Below are 23839 nucleotides of genomic sequence, written 5' to 3'. Positions count from 1 at the left end.
AGACCATGCGGTCCATATCAGAAAGCAAGAGTGGCCCTGAAATAAGGGGTGGTTAGTTTTTATGGGCTGAGTAATTTCATAGGCTATTGAGTGGGAGGATTATTCCATCTATTTCAGGGAAAGGGGAAGAGATTTCCAGGAATCTGAGGGAAATGTCCACTTTTTAGCCTTTTATGGTCAGCCTCAGAACTGTCTTGGTGCCTGTGAATATGTCATTTAGCATATGCTAATATATCACAATGAGCATATAATGAGGCTCAAGGTCTACAGGAAGTTTATGTGGTATCTTCAACAGCTTTGTCATTCTTTTAAAGGTTGTAACCTGCCCGCTTCCCTCCTGTTTCATTCTTAGCTATGTAACTCAAAGCTGATTATCTGATCCTTTGGAAGGGACTGTGTGCTACCAAAATCACTTGCTACATTTCTTTTCTGCTTAAACAAGCTAGAGTTTGCAACTGTGGCTTGCAACTAAAAACTAGCTGACATACCCTTTAAAATATGCAAAGCTACAGTGTAGGAAATTTAAAGATGAATGGAATCTTTTCCTCAAAGAGTTTATGCAGTACAGTGGAAAGAAAAAAAAAAAGTAAATGACCACAGTGTACAGCAGACTCTGAAAAGGCAGACGAGTATTTTAGGTACAAGCATACGCTTTGGAGCCATACTGCCTGGGGTTCAAATCAGGGCCCCACCATTGTTAACTTTGTTTCATTGAACAAATTACTTAACTTCTCTGTGCCTCAGATTTTTTATCTGTAAAATGGAGATAATAATATGACTATCATATAGGGTTTTATTGTGGAGAGTCCTGATTATTTTCCTACATACATTCTCTCCTTTTTGGGCACATGGTCAATCAACTAAAGATTATATTTTCAACCTCCCTTAGAAATAACTCAGTGCAGTTATGTCACTAAGTGTTAACCATTAGAATGAGAGCAGAAACCAGGTGCACTACCCTGGCTTTGCTGGGTTAAAAAGAAGTTTCTTATTCTGGACTCAGACTCTTCATTCCCTTTTCTCTTGTTTGAAAATGGTGGTTATAGGTAATGAAAGGTGATGGTGAAATTTAAGGTTGAGGATGGGCCATCCTGCTCACCTGGGTTCATGGGTGACTGCAGAGCAGAACAACCGTTCTACTATCATTGCGGTGTTGTAAGAGAAATCAGTGTCTGTATTAGTCAAGGTTCTCTAGAGAAACAGAGCCAGTAGGAGATATAGATAGACAGACCAACAGAAAGATACATACATACATACATAGAGATAGAGATATGTCAAAGGAAATTTCCTGTGGGGATTGGCTCATGCAATTATGGAGACTGACAAGTGCTGTTGTTACTGAACCAAGCTTGGGTCCACTTACCTGCCACACAGCAAAGCCAGTCTACTGACACCAGGATGTGGTGAAGGAAAGGCAGCATTTATTACAGGTGCCAAGAAAGGAGAATGGGAAGCTTATGCTCAGAAGATGCATAATCCCCAGCTACTTTCAGGGCAAGACTTTGAAAGGCAACATTAAGAGTAAGGGTTGCCGCATGCATGATAAACTTGTAGACTTTCTCCTGGTTGGTTGGTGGTGAGGTAACTGGTGTATGTTTTAGGAATCTTATTCATCATCCTTATGGTCCCAAGCAGTCTGAAGTCTACATGCTCGTGGTCAGTATGTACTCACTATCATCCACCTGGATAGAGGTCTTAATTTCTATAGAATAATTCAAAGATATGTTTCAGGTTGTTATAGATATCCCTTGAGGAGAAACTAGGGGTCCTGTGATTCTGCTTTATTGCTGAAATTGTTTAAACTCTCATTGCTTTTCTTGGTTGATTGTTCTTATTTTTGCTTGCATTCCCTCACTTCCCTAATTAGTAAGTAGTTATGTCTGTTCTTTGGAACTCAGGGAAGACCTGGGAGATTAAAACCTTTTTATCTTTCTTTTTTTTCCTTATTGCCTTTTTAACAATTTGTTGCCCGTTAGATTTTAGCAAGACTCTGAGGAGGAAGCCTGTAGTATCATGTGAATGGCTTTCAGACTTTTCTCCATAAATATGAATAATTCAAGATGATTCTACATGACAATGATGCCCCAAAGAATTAAGACTATAGATATGCATAGTATAAAAGACTTGGCACTGAAGGGCCAGAGAAGGCATACAGGAAATGCACTAGCGTGTAATAGTTTTCTGTGCTAATATCATTATTTATAGGTGAATTAGCTTTTCATTTCTTTACAAAATTCCATCATTAATTATCAGTAAGTTCCAAAAGTAAAGCCTTTTTCTATTAGCAAGAAATGGGGGACATATCAGGGCTTTTGTACCCAAGAAAGGTTCTGCAGAATGCTCGGTTTCACTGTTTGCAAAGCAGAGAACCAGTTTGCAGTAATTCTGTCCAAATCTGAAGGCCTTAGAATAGGGGCTAGGAGACAAGAGATGATGAGGGGTATAAGTACAGAGCTGAGAATTATGGGCTGCTGTGTGGGAGGGCAGAAGACAAACATTCCAGCTCAAGAAGGGAGGGAGAGAATTTGCCCTCTACAGAATTTGCCCTCAAAAGATTAGATGATGCCCACCCATACTGGGGAGGGCAGATTTTCTTTATTCAGTCTATTGATTCAAATGTTAATCTCTTCTAGAAACACTCTCATAGACACACCTAGAAATAATGTTTCTGAGCATCCTTTAGCCCAATCAACACATAAAATTAACCATCATAGTGTCTTTATTTTTAAAGCTTCTGCATCACTGGGGCTCTTTATCATAGCAACTCTGGCTTTTACTCTAAATACTATAGTAATCACAAGGATTAGATATACATGTTTTTAACCTGAGCTTAGAACAGTTCCTGGCTTAAAGATACTATTTAAGCACTGTATACATTTTGCTAGTATTAGACTCATTATTTTTTTATGTGAAGACATTGAAGCCTAGATAGATGAAGCAGTTGACCCAAGGCTACACTCAAGGTGTTAGAATTAGCATTTAACCCAATCTGTCTACAATAGAATGATGTGTAAATTTCAAATTTTAAATGTCTTTTTATTTAGACAAGTTTCACACTTACATAAAAATAACAAGGTCCTAACTCATATTGTCATCCCTGAGATGACAGGGATTTATTAGGTTCCCTTGAAGGTCAGGAGGGGGCCTTTCTGTCCCAGGCGTCCCTTATCCTCTTATTAACAGGGAAATGAGTCCATCAGGGGAGTAGGAGGTTTATGACCTGTCTCTAGAGTTGGGGTCCAGGGACGTGATCATGAGAGAAGGAGTCTAAGTCTCACTGAACAGGCTTTCCATGGGGTCCAGCCAGGAAGGAAGAAAGTGAGGACAGAAGGACCCAGGAGCTTTGAGCCCAGGTACCAGCTCTCTGTCCCCCTAGGGATATAAATAACAGACATGGCACAGGGAAGACTGAGAAGGACAGAAGGATGAGAAATAGCAGTCACAACAGGGTATATTGGACCAAGCATAAAGACCATTTAAGCCTTTGCCTTGATAGTATGATTTCTTTGGAAGGAATGATGCTAAAGCTGAAACTCCAGTACTTTGGCCACCTCATGCGAAGAGTTGACTCATTGGAAAAGACTCTGATGCTGGGAGGGATTGGGGGCAGGAGGAGAATGAGACGACAGAGGATGAGATGGCTGGATGGCATCACGGACTCGATGGACATGAATCTGAGTGAACTCCGCGAGTTGGTGATGGACAGAGAGGCCTGGTGTGCTGCGATTCATGGGGTCGCAAAGAGTCGGACACGACTGAGCGACTGAACTGAACTGATAGTATGTACATATTTATTTTTCCCTCCATTTTAATAGTCAATGAGATCTCTCTATCATCTATTTGAGGGAGGTAGTTCCTATATGTTAACAGCTCGTATCATTTCACAATGTTCTGCTTGCAAAGGATTTAGTCATTTAATGGTTCATTTGCTCAGTCTGACAATTGAATACCGATACAGGTTGCTTCTCCAGGCTTGATTGCATATGGTGACTTTTGATTGACAGCCCTTCTGTACCACAGTAGTAGAGACCTCCAGGATTGCAGGAGAAAGAAGGGAAAGCTAGGGTTTATTGAGCCCCCACTGTGTGCTTGACATTTTAAGCATATAATTTTCTTTCCATTTACTAACTCATGACATTTTATTATCCTAGTTTTCAGAGATGAGCAACCCAGTTTAAAGAGGTTACATAACTTCTCCAGGATATCACAAATATAGCAAGTGGAGGAACTGCATTCAAGCTCAACCCCCTCTGACTCTGAAGTCTGTGCCCTCCACTCTACTCTGCACACACCCATGAGGCTGCTGCCATTCAGACTAAACTGGATTTTCTTTATGAAGCGGGGATGATAAAGCTACTTACCTCATATAACTGGATGAAATGAGATGAATATGCACTTAGCCTGGTGCCTGGCCCATCGTAGCTGTTGAATGTGCCTAGAAACACATACACATTTTCTGTATGTGACCATGAGTTGCTCGTTTTAATGACATTTCATTTTGCACCAAGATCTATGAAGTGGACTGATTGTCAGCTTAGTCAGCCTACCTAAGCTGTGAGTGGACCAGTGGCTGATTGCTCCATTTAGTAGTAAATGAAGAATTATCATATGAAGACCAAAAAAAAAAAAAAAAGGTGGCAGCTGACTTTTCTTGGTTGCTGCAGAAGGTAAACAAAAGCAAACGGGTGGAAGTTACAGAAAGGCAGAGTGCAACAACATTTAGAGAGAGAAGTCCAGTTGTCAGATGTCTCCAAAGGAAGTAAAGATCACTGAACATGTCCAAGCTGACTGGGGGACCACCTGACGAAGGTCGCATGTGACAGCATCTTCTTCTGGGCAAGACACCAGACTACAGTGTCTCACCCTGTCTCTAGGGCTTTATGTGCAGCTCTATAGCTTTTATGTAGGTTACAGAGAACAGATCTGTTTCTTTCCTGGGTAATCTCAGGACATCTCAACCTTGAAATTTATATGAATTATGCCTGATTGAAGACTGTTTTCTTCTTCAAAAGCCAGTTTTCCCATTTGTCTTTCCCTGCACCTTTTGAGGGAAGAACCATGTTGGGCATCTGTTCCCAGTTTTCTGTCCTGGCCTCCAGCTATGAAGAACACCCCCGTTCCCGTGGGGGCGGGAGGTTTGGCTCTCCTTTTAGAAATTCCCTTCTGTGCTGCGCTAATCACACCCTCGGTACATTTTACATCTTATTTTTAGGAGCAAAGTATAAAGAATCCTAGCACCAACAGCAGTTTCTGTGGCAACCTGCATCACCCCCCACCCCTTGCTTGTCCAGCTGTGCAAGAATTAAATCCTAAAAGAGGCCATTTTACATCACCTAAAGGAGATCCAAAGTGAAGGTGCTTTTTAAATGCAGGTTTTCTTCTAAGTTAAGTGGGAATCAGCCAGGAATTATGTTGGGAGGTGGGTGGGTGAATAAAAGAAACAGAACCTTTAGTTAGACCTGGAACGCTTATAAAGTCCCAGGTGTTCACAGGCATGCCCTAGTTGCCCTGATTTTTTTCCCTCAGGGCATGATTTTAGATACAGAAATAGCATTTAGACCAATGAAAACTAGGTTTGAATATTTATATCCAGGTTATTTGTTGATAAGTCCTCCTTCCCCCTCCTCTTCCCCTTATGGGGTCAAGCCTGCATAACCTTCCAGGCTAGACAGGATTATAATATGACATACTTTTCATGTTTATCTTGAATAACTATCCAAGCTTCTAGGAGATTTTCACCAAACTCTGTCTTCCTGACACAGTCAAAACAGATAGAGACCCCTGGCCAGGCCAGTGGGTAGGCCTGTAAAAGCTGTGCCCTGAGAATGATCTTCGGTGGACTCCAAAAGACCACCCAACCAAAATAATCTACTCCAAGGCTATTTTCTGTCCCAGATTATCATAATAACCCCTGCTTTGTGTTGTCATTTGCTTCCATCTGATTCTAGGGAATTACTTATACTTCCGGGAGGAATAAGATGTTCTGATCAAAGTTATATTTTATATTCTGTTTGCTTCTAGGAAAACATTATGTGGTCCATAATTTTTAAAAAGACATTTATCCTAAGACCATTAATATAGAGCCACAGAAATGAAAAAATAAACATGCCCCAAACATAGACTATGCTTAAACATTGATTGAATTACAAGTTTCTCGGAGTCAAATGAGTTTTTAAATTATGATTCATTATATAGTTATCACCTGTTAAAAGATACCAGTTTGTCAGAAAACATTTTTCTGATACTAAATTCTTAAAAGAGATACTTCTATGTAAGAAACAGAGGAATGAAGTTTTTTCAACAGTAATTTATGAAAAGATACCAAATCATTCGCCCCAGAACCATTTTATAATATTGACCTTTGATAAAATGTAAGGTTATAACCTCGAACTAAGACTCAGTGAAGCTACCAAGGTAGTCAATAAAACATATTACAGTCAAAATACATTTTACTCTTGAAGTTTTTTTTTCTCTCCGTTAGATGTAGATTCATCAAAGACAGGGGACACTTTTTATGCATGTTTCCATCCCCAGTCCCAAACACAATAGCTTACATATAGGTGACATTTAGGACATATTGAATGAACTGATAATAAGACCATTTCCTCAAAGTATAACCTCTAACATCCCAGAAAAAATTTCACCCTGGCACTGGATTTGAAGAGCTTTGCTCTATCTAACAGGGACACAAGAGAGGAGGTGAAGTCTCATCTCTGCATCCCCATCCCCCTCACTATGCCTTCCTCAGCAGCTGCTCAGCTCATGTCAGCATCCTCTTATTTAGTTCTGTGGATAATTGGGGAGTTTGTGTAATCTTTTCTGGTAGAAGTGGTTGAGGCTGGGGAGATGACATCATAACAGGTGCTGGCATTAGAAGGAAGTCCGGCCAAGCGGCCCCAGAAAGAAGGCATGGCAGACGGGAGTGAGTGACAAGAATGCTGGCATGTTCCTTCCGGCAGCACAAAAATGGAACAAGCTCAGAGAAGCTCAAAGACTGAAGGCTTCCTCACAGAATCAGAGAATGGAAGTTTCTCCTTTACTCATCATTGGAATCATGGGTCCTTCTCTATAATTCTCTGATATCCTTCTCAGTGTCCATAAGATACCGAAGCATACAGTTTTGTATTAAATGCAAGGGAATGGTAGAGTCTACAGTATATATTAATCAGACGACTTACAAGCACTTGGACCCATGCAATTGAATTTGGCCTGTGTGCTTTGGTGGACTTGACCTTTAGGTCACCTGTGTTTGCTAAGTCGCTATAGTCATGTCCTACTCTTTGTGGCCCCATGGACTTGTATAGCCTGCCAGGGTCCTCTGTCCATTGGATTCCCAATGTCCAGGGGAGTGGCTTGCCGTTCCTTTCTCCAGGGGATCTTTGGACCCAGGGATCAAACCCAGGTCTCTTATGTCTCCTGCATTGGCAGTCAGGTTCTTGACCACTAGCGCCGCCTGGGAAGCCTGTAGGTCACCCCTACCTCTCCTACAAGCACATGGCTCTGAGGATGTTTCATCATGTGCTGTTTGGCCCAAGGCTGCTTCCTCTTGGTCTCTTCCTTCTTAGCTGAATTGATTTCTGATTCTCATAGTCAGATTCCTAACAGCTACCTGGAATTTCGTACAATTTCTTGAAAGTCAAGTCCTCCCTTTCTGGGGAAAATTTAATCCACAACAGATCTCTTCTGTTGTTGCTCCTCTGATATTCTCCCACTTTTTATTTAAATGCCCCAAATTCCCTAACAGTTCTAGGCTTGACTCATTGTCTTACCTGACAAATGTTAACATACTTAGTGGAGCCCACTCACATTTATTTTAACCACCAGTATATTTAGTCATATTTTTGACTTTATATTTTAAATTCTCTTTTTCATGTTTTTCTATTTGATTTGTTTGTCCCTCTCTCTTGACTTATTCTGAATGAAGTCTTCTTTTTCTTTCCCTCTATAGCAAGGATAATTTTTCTGTTATGGACCAGATAATAGATATTTTAGTCCCTGTCGGCCATATGGTCTCTGTCACAGCTCCTCAATTCTGATGTTAGAGTGTGAGGCAGCCAGAGACAATACCCAAATGAATAAGCATGGCTGTGTTTCAATAAAACTTTGTTTACTAAACAAGCAGCAGGCCAGATTTGGCCTGTGCCCAACATTTACTAACCCAGTTTGTAGAGGATTGGAAGTTCTATATTCTTCATTATTAACAAACATACTTTGCATTTATTAGAATATGCATTTAACTTCTGTGAAAGATCATATAAATGTGTTGTGTTGTGTGTTAGTCACTCAGTCAGAGTTGTCTGACTCTTTGTGACCCCATGGATTGCAGCCCACCAGGCTCCTCTGTCCATGGGATTTTTCCAGGCAAGGCTATTGGAATGAGTGCCATTCCCTTCTCCACGGGATCTTCCTGACCCAGGGATCAAACTCCGGTCTCCACGCTAGAGGAAGATTCTTTACCATCTGAGCCACCAGGGAAGTCCAAAACAAGATAGTTTTATTTCTCTAATTGTATGTGAGCAGTCAGGGGCTGCTTGGGCAACACCACAGTTCGAGGACCCAGGATTCTGTCTTATTAGTCCTGGTCACTAAGGTGTTGCCCTCACCTGAACCTATGTCCTCATCCACATTTTAGCCGGTGGAGAGGGGGCACAGGAAGTGGAGAGCATGTCCCTTTTCTTTAAGGGCACAGCTCTGAAGATGCACAAATCACTTCTCCCTGCTTTTTGATTAGAAATTTGCCATAGGTCACACCTGGCTTATAAGGGAGGCTGGGATATGTAGACAAACTGGGAGACCATGTGAAAGTGAAAGTCGCTCAGTTGTGTCTGTCTCTGCGACCCCGAGGACTGTACAGTCCGTGGAATTCTCCAGGCCAGAATACTGGAGTGGGTAGCCTTTCCCTTCTCCAGGGGATCTTCCCAACCCAGAGATCAAACCCAGGTCTCTCGCTTTGCAGGAGGATTCTTTATCACCTGAGCCACAAGGGGAGACCATGTACCCAGCTTCAAATTCTATGACTGTAGAAAATGGGGAGGGTAGATAATGGGAGGCAATTAGAAGTCTCTTCAGCAACTAAAATTTTATTTCCTGACTTGCTTCAAAGGTTAATTAGAATCTATAACCCCTCATCCAATGAAAACACAGCCGTTAGCATATATTTATTTAGCACAAAGTCTAGTTATGTTTTTACTGCCGTCATTCTTGCTAGTTCTTCAGACTCCCGTGGGAGTTTTTGTTGCTCCATGTGAAATAGATGTGATTGGTTTATCAGTGATCATTTTCTAAGATCTGACCTCCAAACTTTCAGAACAATTATTCCACACATCTTTCTCTCTTTTTTTTTCTCTCATGGAGAAAGAAGAATCAGTACTTGGGAAAGTCTTTATATTTTTACTTAGAAAGACCTGAATTTTAATAAATGTAATTTACACATGAGTTTTGTGTTTAATGGTGGACAATGTGAAGTGAAATATCTGCTCATGCGATATGACACTAAGTGAAGGAACAGCCCTCCACAGACAACATGTCAGTGCGTTAGTTCCCTGTCGTGTCTCTTCTGAGAACTTCAGTCGACATCCCCTTTCATGAATAATTTTCCATTCATATGTATGGGTGTTTGACAGTTTGTTTACATGAACATTGGGAAGAAAAGCCAAAATTATTTGGCTTGGCGTCAAAAACTCCCTCTATTTTTGTTGTCTGCAGAGCTCTGATTCAATGCATTTTAATAAGTTTTTAACAATGCATGAATTTGAGTCAGAGGAACTAGAGGAAAGGCTAGGATGACACACACTTATTATAGGATATAATGGGATGAGACGTCATCTATTGTTTGCCCTGCCAGCAACCCTTACATTAACGCCCTTTCTCCTTCAGAACAAAATTGGTCTCATCATGAGCAGGTGTGAGCAACTTGGCATGATCTGGCATGTTCCTTTCAAAGGTTTTAAATCTCAAATCATGCTTGAGTTAATCTCCAAGTTCTGTGTTGCCCAGATTTTATCCGCTTTCTTCAAGATCCAGGCTTTGGAAGATTTCCACACATGAACACTAGACATTTGTAGTTAGCTCATCCTGTGGGAATATTTCTCAACTGATGCAAAAGCAGGCAAGAAATGCAATATTGGTTTTTTTAGAGGCTGGAGTAATACCTTTTTCTGCATGTTTGTTCCCCTGTTCTTTGGCTTACAATGATGATCCAACAATGTAACAAAGTAAGATTTTAAAGCTTTGGGGTATTTTAGTTTTTTCAGTAGATGAAAAAGTAATTTGGACTCTCTCCTTTAGTCCTACTGAGTAGCCACAATTTCAGAGACAAACCACTATTTTTAAGTTGCCTGCAGTTTCTTCCTATTGCTAGAGGTAAATTTTGAATTTTAGGTTGCCCAAACTGAAAACCATCTAGGGGTTCATAACTAATTTCTGCATATTAAAATGGAAACAGAAGCTATTCTGCAGGCAAGCATTTTGCATTGTGGATAGATGTAAAGCAAATAATCTCACATTAATTTTGGAAAAGCAAACCCTGAACCACTGAAATAATACAAATATAGATGTCTCAGACTGAAATATTTTCATCCAGTTTAGAAATAGGAACTGGATATGTCTTTAGCAAGACTGTGTCCTTTCAGTAAAAAAAATGTCTTTTTTCTAAATATGTATTTGAACTGCACTGAATGTGTCCCCAAAGAATAGTTATTTAAGACTGAATAACCTACACTTTCTTCACAGTCCAACTCTCACATCCATACATGACCACTGGAAAAACAGCCTTGACTAGACAGACCTTTGTTGGCAAAGTAATGTCTCTGCTTTTTAATATCCTATCTCGACTGGGCATAACTTTCCTTCCAAGGAGTAAGCGTCTTTTAATTTCACGGCTGCAGTCACTATCTGCAGTGATTTTGGAGCCCCCCAAAATAAAGTCTGACACTGTTTCCACTGTTTCCCCATCTACTGAGTGACTGAACTGAACTGAACTGAACTGAACCTACACTTTGGGCTTCCCCGATGGCTTAGCTGGTAAAGAATCCACCTGCAATGCAGGAGATGCAGACAGGTGCAGTTTCAATCCCTGGGTTGGGAAGATCCCCTGAAAGAGGAAATAGCAACCCACTCCAGTGTCCTTGCCTGAAAAATCCCATGGACAGAGGAGCCTGCGGGCTACAGTTCATGGGGTCGCAAGAGTCAGACAACTAAGCGCAGGCACCACAACCTACACTTTGGTTAATATATTGACTATTATTGTGACTGCCTTGCAGTGCTGGGGTTGGGGCATCAGTCCACACTGAGATTCCTTCCTGTCTGTCATACTGGGGTGGAAAAAAGAAAGTTGGGCTTTGAAGCAAGAGAAAGGGAACTCTCTCTCTCTCTCTCCTTTCTCTCTCTCTCTCTCTCTCTCTCTCTCTCTCTCTCTCTCTCTCTCTCTGTGTGTGTGTGTGTGTGTGTGTGTGTGTGTGTGTGGCTAAGAGAGATGGGACACTGGGCTCTTGGAGAAAGAACAAGGGCTGTGCTATTTGTGGGGCATAAATAGGCACATGTACATAGTGGCAGGTCTGGAGGAATGACCTGTAGGAGACTTTGGTGAAGGGGCATGGCCCATGGGCTCTACTTAACCTTTTTAGTCTCAGATTTCCCAACCTTATTCAAATAAGGAATCTTCTGTCCCATAACACTTGTTAATATGTCTTTGATACTTTTCTGAATACTACACCATGGGAAATAGTGTTAGTCAGACATCCTCCAAGCATGCATTGTAATCACCCAGATGGCTTATTGGAACACAAATTACTGGCCCCACTCTCAGAATTTCAGATTCAGTAAGTCTGGGTGGGCCTGAGGATTTGCATTTTAATGAGTTCCTGGGCACATGCTGATGCTGCTGGGTCCAGGAACCACACTTTGAAATCACACTTTGAATCACAGACAGAAATGGTCTTTCATAGAGTTTTTGTTGTTCAGTTGCTTAGTCATGTCCAACTCTGTGACCCCATGAAATGCAACAGGCCAGATTTCCCTATCCTTCGCAAACTCCTGGAGCTTGCTCAAACTCTTGTCCATTGAGTCGGTGATGCCATCCAATCATCTTGTCCTCTGTTATCCCCTTCTCCTCCTGCCTTCAATTGTTCCCAGCATCAGAGTCTTTTCCTATGTGTTGGCTCTTTGCATCAGGTGGCCAAAGTATTGGAGCATCAGCTTCAGGATCAGTCCGTCCAGTGAATATTCAGGGTTGATTTCCTTTAGAATCCTGCTGCTGCTTTCTGCTAAGTCACTTCAGTCGTGTCCGACTCTGTGTGACCCCATAGACGGCAGCCCACTAGGCTCCCCCATCCCTGGGATTCTCCAGGCAAGAACACTGGAGCGGGTTGCCATTTCCTTCTCCAATGCATAAAAGTGAAAAGTGAAAGTGAAGTCACTCAGTTGTGCCTGACTCTTAGCGACCCCATAGACTACAGCCCACCAGGCTCCTCCATCCATGGGATTCTCCAGGCAAGAGTACTGGAGTGGGGTGCCATTTAGAATTCTAGAGTAACACAAATCAGATCAAGAAGTAGTCACTGAAATACAGACCAAATATGAAAAGCCACATTTAAGCATCATACTTAATACTGAAAAACTAAAAGGTTTTCCTCTAAAATAAGGAATAAGGCAAGGATGTACACTCTTGACACTTCTGTTCAATATAATACTAAAAGTTTTACCCAGAGCAATTGGGCAAGAGAAAGAAATAAAACACATGCAAATCAGGAAGGAAGAAGTTAAACTGTCCCGATTAGCAGATGACATGACCTTATATATAGAAAACTCTAAAGATTCCACAAGAAGACTTAGAATTAATAAACTAATTCAGTAAAGTTGCAGGATATAAAATCAACATACAAAACTCAGTTATGTTTTCATACACTAATAATAATCTGAAAAGGAAATTAAGAAAAAAAATCCATTTACAACAGCACCAAAAACAATTAAATATTTTTAAAATAAATTTATTTATTTTAATTGGAGGTTAATTACTTTACAATATTGTATTGGTTTTGCCATACATCAACATGAATCTGCCACAGGTATACACGTTTTCCCCATCCTGAATCCCACTCCCTCCTCCCTCCCCGTACCATCCCTCTGGGTTGTCTCAGTGCACCAGCCCCAAGTATCCAGTATCATGCATCGAACCTGGACTGGCGATTCATTTCATATATGATATTATACATGTTTCAATGCCGTTCTCCCAAATCATCCCACCCTCGCCCTCTCCCACAGAGTCCAAAAGACTGTTCTATACATCTGTGTCTCTTTTGCTGTCTTGCATACAGGGTTATTGTTACCATCTTTCTAAATTCCATATATATGCATTAGTATACTGTATTGGTGTTTTTCTTTCTGGCTTGCTTCACTCTGTATAATAGGCTCCAGTTTCATCCACCTCATTAGAACTGATTCAAATGCATTCTTTTTAATGGCTGAGTAATACTCCATTGTGTATATGTACTGCAGATTTCTTATCCATTCATCTGCTGATGGACATCTAGGTTGTTTCCATGTCCTGGCTATTATAAACAGTGCTGTGATGAACATTGGGGTACATGTGTCTCTTTCAATTCTGGTTTCCTTGGTGTGTATGCCCAGCAGTGGGATTGTTGGGTCATAAGGCAGTTCTATTTCCAGTTTTTTAAGGAATCTCCACACTGTTCTCCATAGTGGCTGTACTAGTTTGCATTCCCACCGACAGTGTAAGAGGGTTCCCTTTTCTCCACACGTTCTCCAGCTTTTATTGCTTGTAGACTTTTGGATCGCAGCCATTCTGACTGGTGTGAAATGGTACCTCATTGTGGTTTTGATTTGCATTTCTCTGATAATGAGTGATGTTGAGCATCTTTTCATGTGTTTGTTAGCCATCCATATGTCTTCTTTGGAGAAATGTCTATTTAGTTCTTTGGCCCATTTTTTGATTGGGTGGTTTATTTTTCTGGAATTGAGCTGCATAAGTTGCTTGTATATTTTTGAGATTAGTTGTTTGTCAGTTGCTTCATCTGCTGTTATTTTCTCCCATTCTGAAGGCTGTCTTTTCACCTTGCTTATAGTTTCCTTTGTTGTGCAGAAGCTTTTAATTTTAATTAGGTCCCATTTGTTTATTTTTGCTTTTATTTCCAATATTCTGGGAGGTGGGTCATAGAGGATTCTGCTGTGATGTATGTCGGAGAGTGTTTTGCCTATGTTCTCCTCTAGGAGTTTTATAGTTTCTGGTCTTACATTTAGATCTTTAATCCAATTTGAGTTTATTTTTGTGTATGGTGTTAGAAAGTGTTCTAGTTTCATTCTTGACCAGTTTTCCCAGCACCACTTGTTAAAGAGATTGTCTTTAATCCATTTTAATGAAGGAAGTTATTTATATAGTGAAACTACAAACATTGATGAAATAAATGAAAGAAGACTCAAATTGAAAGTCACACTATGTTCATGGATTGGAAGATGTAATTATGTTAAAATCCTCATGTTACCCAGAGCAATCTACAAATTCAAAGCAATTACTATCAAAATTCCATTGACATGTTTTACAGAGATAGAAAAGCAATTCTAAAACTCACGTGGGTGCATAAAAGACCATAAAGAGTCAAATTAATCTTGAAATGGAACAAAATTCATGCCATCACACTTCCTGGTTTTAAAATATATTACAAAACTATCATAATCAAAACAATGCAGTACCAGTATAAAGACAGACCTATAGGCTAATTAAACAGAATAGAGATCCCAGAAATAAATCCACACATCTATGGCCAGCTGATCTTCAACAAGAACACCAAAAATATAGAATAGGGAAAGGTTAGTCTCTTCAACAATTGGTGCTGGGGAAACTGGATATCTACAGACAAAAGAATGAAATTGTACTCTTACACCACACAAAAATCAGCTCAACATGGAATACAGACTCAAATGTAAGACCTGAAACTATAAAATTCCTAGGAAAAGACATACAGGAAAAGTTTCATGACATTGGTCTATGCAGTGCTCCATAAATATGACATCAAAAGCACAGGCAACAAAAGTGAAAATAGACAAGTGGGACTACATCAAACTGAAAATCTCCTCTACACCCCAAACCACCAACAGAAAGGCAATGTATGGAATAGGAGAAAATTTACAAACTACATATCTGATAAGCAGTTAATCTCCAAAAAATGTAAGGAACTCCTACAATTCAATAGAAAAAAAATCCTAATATACCAATTTTAAAAATAGGCTAAGGAGTTGAATAGACCTTTCTCACAGAGACGACATGTAAATGGCCAACAGGTGTATGAAAAAATGCTCGATGATATTACACATCAGGGAAATGAAAATCAAAATCACTTCATATCTGTTAGGATGGCTATTATGAAGACAACATGTTTTGACAAGGATGTAGACAAACTTTAACCCTTGCACACTGTTGGTGGGAATGTAAAGTGGTGCAGCCCCCATTTCATGGAAATAACTCAAAAAATTAAAAATAGAGCTACTGTATAAGCCAGAAACCCCATTTCTGTGTGTTTATCCAGAAGAACAGAAATCAGAATCTCAAAGAGCTATTAGAACTTCTGGGTGAGCAGCACTATTCACAATAGCCAAGATATGGAAACAACCTAAATATCCATTGACAAATGAAAGGATAAAGGAAATATGGTATATACATACAATTGAATTCAGCCTTAAAAAAGAAGGAAATTCTGCAATATGTGACAACATGGAGGACATTATGCTAAGTAAAATAAGCCAGTCATAGAAGATAAATATTGCATGAATCTGCTTATATGAAGTATCAAAAGTAATCAAATTAATAAAATCAAAGAATAGAATGGTGGTTTCCAGGGACTGGGAAGAAGGAGAAATAGAGACTTACTAATCAATGGACATAAAGTCATAGTTAAACAAGATGAATAAGCTCTAGAGATCAACACTGTAGCTATAGTCAATGAGTGTTTTATTAAGAGGGTATATCTCATATGAAATATTCTTACCATGATAAAAGAAAACAAACAAAAAATTAGTCTTTGAACTTTTCACTGAACTCATAGCATGAGCAGGGCATATAGGAATTGTTCTGTCCCAGAAATCCAAAGGCACTCTGGTAAAGAAGATCCCAGAGACAAAGATTGAATATACAATTACCTCTCAGTTATCATAGCAAGGGGATTTTTTTAATTAATAAGCACTTATTATATCATCCACACTTCCTGGCAACTTTGACCATTTTACAGTGCAATAGTGTTTTGTTTCAAGTGTAAAATATTTGGAAGGAGTTTTATCATTAATATCAGCTATAGTGCATTTTTTGCCATCTTGCCACCTTAAGACCATTTGGGCATGCTGATTTATGTTGTCACTGTAGTTCAACATCTAGTCAATTAAATCTGAAGAAACCCAGTTTGTCATTAGGTGATTTGGAATTCCAACAATAAACAACTGGTTTTGTTGATTGCTTTGGCTGAATTGATTAAATGCCTCAGAGATATAGTAGAAACACTTCAGTTTGTATGACAGCATTGCATTTCTGCTTTCCAGTAATTATAGTCTCCATTGATCCAATATTTCCAAAGGAAATGCTGTGAAATGTTCTGAATTGGTGTTTCATTTACAATATATTATTATCTTTATTATGTTTGCCTGAAATAGAGAATTAGCAAAAACAAAGCCACAGGTAAAGCAGAATAGATGAGCTGCTTGTACCCAACCAAAGTTCATCTAGAGAAGTTAAATATAAACACAGTATTTCTATATCTGTGAGGCATTTAGAAAGTGATAGTCATTAACAGCCCACAAATGCCTCTTGGCACATCTGTCTATAGTGATGAACTTAAAGAAAATGTCAAGGTCACTCATTCTGTGTTTAAAGACTCAGGGAACTATTCCTTCTTGTAACATGCATCTTAATGACTCTGGTGGCCCCGAACTTGTGCTGCTCAGATATCTGCTGTGATGAGCATAGTTGACTATTGCCGTACTAGCTGCCCCTCTGAATGTACCACTGCATTTGTGCCAAGGTCACAATTCCCACTGGAGAAGGAAATGGCAATCTACTCTAGTAGTCTTTGCCTGGGAAATCCCATGGACAGAGGAGCCTATTGGGAGTTGCAAGAGTCCATGGAGTTGCAAGAGTTGGACATGACTTAGTGGCTAAACCACCACCACCACAATTCCCACAGGCTGCTTCTAGTCAGTGACTGAGCATGATGAAGATCAAATGTGTTCTGTTCCTAAGAAACATGTTGTTGTTCAGTCGCTCAGTCATATCTAACTCTTTGTGACCCCACGGACTGCAGCACGCCAGGCTTCTCTGTCCATCGCCATCTCCCAAAGCTTGTCCAAATTCATGTCCATTGAGTAAGTGATGCCATTCAACCATCTTGTCCTCTGTTGCCCCCTTCTTCTTTTGCTTTCTATCTTTCCCAGCATCAAGGTCTTTTCCACTGAGTCAGCTCTTCGCATCAGTTGGCCAAAGTATTAGAGCTTTAGCTTCAGCATCAGTCCTTCCAATGAATATTCAGAGTTGATTTCCTTTAGGATTGACTGGTTGGATCTCCTTGCAGTCCAAGGGACTCTCAAGAGTCTTCTCTAATGCCACAGTTCAAAAGCGTCAATTATTCAACAGTCAGCCTTCTTTTTGGTCCAACTCTCACATCCATGCATGACTACTGGCAAAACCAAAGCTTTGATTATATGGACCTTTATCAGCAAAGTAATGTCTCTGCTTTTTAATATGGTGTCTAGGTTTGTCATAGCGTTTCTTCCAAGGAGCAAGAATCTTTTAATTTCATGGCTGTAGTCACTGTCCACAGTGATTTTGGAGCCCAAGAAAATAATGTCTTTCACTGTTTCCATTTTTTCCTCATCTATTTGCCATGAAGTGATGGGACCAGATGCCATGATCTTAGTTTTTTGAATGTTGAGTTTTAAACCAGCTTTTTCGCTCTCCTCTTTCACCTTCATCAAGAGGCTCTCTGGTTCCTCTCCACTTTCTTCTGTAAGGGTGGTGTCTTTTGCATATCGGAGGTTATTAATATTTCTCCCAGCAATCTTGATTCCAGCTTGTACTTCATCCAGAGACAACTTCAATGGCTAACTTAGTTCAAGAACTTCCCATTGGCTTGGCTGAACCTCTTTGGGAGCCACACCCAGTCTGAGACTTTCACCACCCAAGCTTCCTACCCATTCTCCTTCCACGAGAGTCAGACTTTGCTTCCATCTGAAAGCTCTCTCTCCCTTCTCCTGCTCTCTCTCCATTTGTGCTTTACAGCTGTTACCCTCTCTTGCACATCTTACCCCATCTTGGCATCTACTTCTTAGAAGATTTGAACTCACAATGACCTTGATTTTACACAATCACCCAAAACAAAATCAAGAAAACCTGATGCTGTGCCTAGAGTAACAAAACAAAACACCCAAATCTAGCACTTTAACAGTTTTCTTGTCAGAGTTACAAATTCACTGTAAATTTTATGATGTTGCTTCTCTTTGTATTTTGCATGTCAGAACTATCCACAGCAGCATGTTACTATGAGAAAAAGTCTTGCTTCTCCCGACAGGTACCCTCTCTTATTCGAAGATTGATACAGAATATATAACTAATGAAGACCTAGTGAATAGCACAGGGAATTCTACTCAGTGCTCTGTGGTGACCTAAATGGGAAGGAAATCTAAAAAAGAGAGCTTATGTATATACATACAGCTGATCCATTTTGCTATACAGCAGAAACTACTATAATATTGTAAAGCAACTATACTCCAATAAGAAATTTTTTAAAAGATTGATGCAGAGATATTGAAAACTATCTTTCATGTAAAAATTTATAGTTTTTATTAACTAATATATTTTAAATTATTTTACATGTTCCTGCTTAAAATTTTTTCCCATTAGAAAATCATTATGAAAAGTACAGAACATTATTTTTTAAAATTAATATCACCAGCATCCCAGCATCCAAAGATACATGCTATCCAGAGTTACCATTTTGGATGCTTTTGTCTGTATTTTTTTCTATCCAGGCATTGATATCTATACAGGTGAGATAATACTCTCTATATAAATTTAGTATACTGCTTTTTCCCATGGTATTAATTTTTTTATAAAACACTTTTCATATCTACACAATATTCCATTGTGAATTCTCTTATGATTTACTTCACTCTTACCTTACTATTAGAATTCAGGTAATTTTTAATTTCCCAGCTATTATAAACAGCCTATGATGAATGTATGTGCTCATAAACCTTTAGTTTACAGTTTGGTGTGTTTTGTTTTTTTTTTTTTTTCCTTTCTATATAGATCCCTAAAAGCCTTTCCTGGCTTCCTGATAAACCTGCAGATGAGGAGAATCAACAAGCTTTCTTCCCGCATTCACACAGCGTGTTAGAAGGATACCAAAGGCTCATTGCTGGGCCTGTATCCTTCTGCCAATACCAAGGTATAAAATCAGGGAGTTGAATGAGATAATCCCATCTTTCCATCCATATTTAATATTTCTTAAGTATTCGATTAGTGGACTTAGCTCCTCTCTGGTTCTGTAATTTTTCTGATACCCTTTAGGGCTGTAAGACACAAACATACACAAATGATAATGATGCATCTAGGATATTACTATATTGTCTTTATACCGTAGAGAACACTCAAAATTTTATAGGAATGTAGTTGGCTCTGTGACGCTGTTCTCTCCAGCACATATAACTTATTTCTGTCTGTTTTTAAATTACTTTAGGCTTCTAAGTATTAAGAATTATATTATACCTCTCTGAACCAACTCACTGAGCCTTCTAATATTAACCCAATCAAAATGTTGTTCACTTGCTAGGTATTAAAATGTCGCATTTGAAATTTTTTCTTTTGTGTTCACTGAATTTACCCGTGACTCTACCTTCATTAAAAAAAAGACTGCATTGTGTTTCACTGTGCATGACCTTGTACTAGGAACTGAGTTACAAAAGTGTTATTCTTGATGTCAAGGAATTTCTAGTTTAAAAACCATGACACTGAGGACAAAGGAGCATCTAACAACTCATCTGGGTCTCAGTGCCCACCAGGTGCTGATAGCCTCTCGGGGAGTTCAGGAAAGAGGTTCTGGGTAATTCCAGGTTTCCAGAGGCTGGAGCCAGTGCAATATTGTGTTCCTGAGAGGGAGATCTGTGAAGGAAATGGGATTCTGGAAGCTTTTCAAATTGCAGTGGTGAGGCTTGGAGTCTGCCAGAGAGAGAATAGATCCCAAGATCTGGGATCTAAATCAGGAAATATTCTTTTTCCTGATAAAGGTGGAAGCAGAGCCATCTAATGTTTTACAGATTGAAAATACAGATTCAGAATAAACAGTGATGATAACTTAGGAAAGGCAGGTCTTAGCAAATGGCAGAGCAAACAAGCAGTGAGAGTTAGTGTGGAGAATTAAGACTAAGCACTTGGACACACTAAAATGCTTACAGGAGGCAATGCAATTACTTTCAGATGTGCTGGACCTAATTAGGCCCCCTTATTGCTTTTAATAATAACCACTGTTTATATAAAATACAGTAGTTCTGCCTGTTTGCTCACACATAATTATTGTGAGCTTTACCTGGCTTTGCCATCAAGGACAGTGTGAGGGGTATGGGGAAAACACTGCTTCTCCCCTAAATGAGCTTAGGGTGGAGAAAGTGAAACGCAGCTCTGAGATTGGCAGTATCACCAATAATCAGTTAATGCTAAGCTGGGGTATGTTTTCCAAATGAGGACGTTTTAACATAATAATAATCTGCTAACTGGTTCCCAGTATACTGTGCTACCCAGACATGAATTCTAGGAGCTTCAAGTTTGAGCACAGAAGAACCACCTTAGGGCTCCCCGGAAAACAAAGCTTAAGACACAGACTGGGGTGTCGAGTTGAATTGGGAGGTGGCCCCAAGGAGCAGGAGTGTGGCTCTGAGACAGGGAGACAGAATACGAGAAAGAATGATACACGGTGAATTTTTGACTTTAGAGCAGCCTGTATTTGAGGTCAATACAGGGAGAGTTTTTGCCACTGTGGACATCAAGGACTTGTCTCATCACAGGTCCTCAGAGGAACTGTGGCCAGTGTGTCCCAGGATTGTCCCGCTGCAGGACAGGGCGGCGGGGGGCAGGGGTCATTCACTCACTGCTTGTACCTCATTCCCCAAAGTTCCTCGCCTAAGGTATTAACACTCCCACACTTCTACATCACGTCCATGTGGACCAAGCAGCCTTTGGAGAAAGTCCCAAGGCAGGAAGCAGAGAGATGGCCAGACACGGGCCTGAGGTGAGACATGTCACTCACAGGGACTGTCCGCTGCCCAGCTCCAGGGTCCCCTGCTGAGGTCTGCGCTGGAACCAGGTGAGCCAGGGGGTTCAGTTAGGCCTGCGGGGGACAGTGTTGACGTGGCTGCCTCTGCCACTGCCACCCTCACTAGCGTGTTCCTTGTTGCCTCAGTCGTGGGGCTGTCTCCTGGACCCTCTTCCTGGGGAACACAGTCACTGGGTAGGGTCTCGGTGTGCTGCCATAAGCCAGCACCAAGAGGCCCTCCGACTCTTCTCTCCACACTTCATCCAGGCAGTTGTGGCACCTCTGCCTCGTTTGTTGTAAGCTATTTTTATGTCCAACCGACAAAGAACCCAGCCAGCAAGCTACTAAGAGTCCTTGCCAGGAAGTCAGATCCTGAGCCCTGGGAGGGTGCTCCTGGGTTGGTAAATGCTCCCTATGCCATGCTCCCCTTCACACTCTACCTCCCTCCGTCCAGCACACGCAAGACCCACTCCCATACACGTTCCTGTCAGTGCATTCTAGTGAGATCCTGAAGTTCTTCCAGTAAGAAAGCTGTCTGCTGCTGCCACAGGGACTGCTTGAGCTATGCAGAGAGCTGACCCAAATTATTAAAATCTGATGACATCCATGTCTTGACTCTTGTAAATAATGCTGCTCTGAATATTAGGGTCTTGTATCTTCTGTAAAAAGAGATTTATCTTTTCCAGTTATGTGTCAAGGAGTGAGCTTGCTGGGTCAGATGGTAACTCTAAACAACCTAAATTTTCATTAACAGATAAATTGATAAAGAAGATGCAGGGTGTGTGTGTGTGTGTGTGTGTGTGTGTGCACATGTATATATGTATATATATAATGGAATATTACTCAGCCATAAAAAAGAAGCAACATGGATGTACCTAGAAATGATCCTACTAAGTGAAGTAAGTCAGACAGAGAAAGACAAATTATCATATATCACTAATTTGTGGAACCAAAAAAAATGATACAAATGAACTTATTTACAAAGCAGAAATAGATTCACAGATATAGAAAACAAATGTATGGTTACTGAAGGGGAAACAGAGTTGGGGGAGGGATAAATTCAGAGATTGAGATGAACAGATATACACCAGTATAAATAAAATAAACAATAAGGACATACTGTATAGCACAGGGAGCTATCAATATATTTAATATCTTATGATAATATATAATGAAAAAGAATCTGTAAAAGAATATGTGTATATGTATAACTCAATCACTTTGCTATACACTTGAAACTAACCCAACATTGTAAATCAACTATACTTCGATTTAAAAGTCTGATGGCAATGAAGGAAGATGGGGTTAATCTTGAAAGGACAAGAGTCATCTTCCATCTACCTCAGATGAAGCCTTGTGTCCTCTGTTGGCAAAGAGGAGCTTCTCTTCTCTAGGAAGATGGAGGGGAGTATTTCTTCCCACTTAGAGGAATCCAGGGCTTTGAAATTCTAAGGTACATCCACAAAATATGCCTGATGAAGGTGAAGAGATACAAGTCCTTTTAAAAAAATGCTTGCAACCAGATTCCCTTCTCAGAGGTGCAGCCCCATTCTCTATTCTGGTGTCTCTTGTGCTCCTGATTCCTTTCTTAGAGATAACCATCATGCTGATCATTATTAAGAAGCAGGTCCCGACGCCTCCTGCTGTCCTGCTGCTCCCTTGGGACTAGCTAGACGATTGCTCCCAGAACAGATGTCTTTTTCTGGAAGAGCTCCTGCTGGCACCCACACTGTAGGACTTAGCTTCAGTGCCATGAACCGCTTAAGGGAGATGAGGACACAGCAACACTCATCATTGGTGACCTGAGACTGTTTGGTAACAGCAATAACTGTGTGCAGCATCTCAGTCGAGTCACTGTAATCCCCTGTGCTGGCTCTAGAAATCACTCTGGAATTGGCATTGCTCTGGTTTGCTTCATGATCTCTCCAAATTCAGCTTCACTCACCACTGAGGGTCGAAAGCCCAAATCTTGGCTGCCAAGGTGGATAGAGGGGTCAAAGACCTTCATGTAAATATCTGATGGAGGCCCTACTGTAGCATTTGGTGAAGGCAATAAGGCTGGATTGAGGTAAAGGGCGGGTGGAGTGGCCCAGGGGGAGGTATAGCTACAAAAGGAGGCAATGGAGGGGCAGGAGATGCTCGTGGGAGATGCCAGAAGGAAGAGGAAGACTCCAAATGTTGAGGAGAGAGGCGGTAGGGATAGAATTGGGCCTGAGACCAGACTCATCAGGTGAAGGAGTGAAGGAGAGTGTTTAAGTCAGGCAGCACATGGTGGGGTTTATCCTTTCAGGCAGATGTGAGTACAAGGTTCTCAATGTACGGCCCAACCATCAGAATTACTAGAATACTGCGTTGGTCCTTTATACCTATTTCCACTCTTGAGACTCAAATGCATTCACATTCTGAGCCTCTGCCTCAAATGATGACAGGTCTGCCAGGTGACTAACCCCACGTCCACTTTTTGTCCATTAAGTATTTTTCTGGAAAGAGTTTCCAGTAATTTTGTGGACCGGGTTTTCAGAGGCTACCACCACCTC

At 40.5% G+C, this 23839-nt stretch overlaps 1 long non-coding RNA gene and 1 pseudogene across 2 annotated transcripts in view; one reads left to right on the top strand and one right to left on the bottom strand.

Moving 5' to 3' along the window:
- The window catches only part of LOC105615691 (uncharacterized), a 56821-nt gene extending 36972 nt beyond the window's left edge, over positions 1-19849 (top strand). The window contains exon 3 of one of the 2 annotated variants that reach the window (XR_006060374.2): positions 19304-19849. This is a non-coding gene — a long non-coding RNA (uncharacterized LOC105615691). Of the gene's footprint in view, positions 1-4151; positions 6444-19303 lie in introns of those variants that run through there. The other variant, XR_006060373.2, reaches the window with a different exon arrangement.
- A 2954-nt stretch (positions 19850-22803) lies between these two features.
- Positions 22804-23584, bottom strand: LOC114115720 (cleavage and polyadenylation specificity factor subunit 7-like; annotated as a pseudogene).
- Between the last annotated feature and the right edge of the window lie 255 nt (positions 23585-23839).

Source organism: Ovis aries, chromosome 7 (assembly GCF_016772045.2).
Source record: "Ovis aries strain OAR_USU_Benz2616 breed Rambouillet chromosome 7, ARS-UI_Ramb_v3.0, whole genome shotgun sequence".
Classification (NCBI taxonomy): Eukaryota; Metazoa; Chordata; class Mammalia; order Artiodactyla; family Bovidae; genus Ovis; species Ovis aries.
This window is presented reverse-complemented; position numbering and strand designations above follow the sequence as displayed.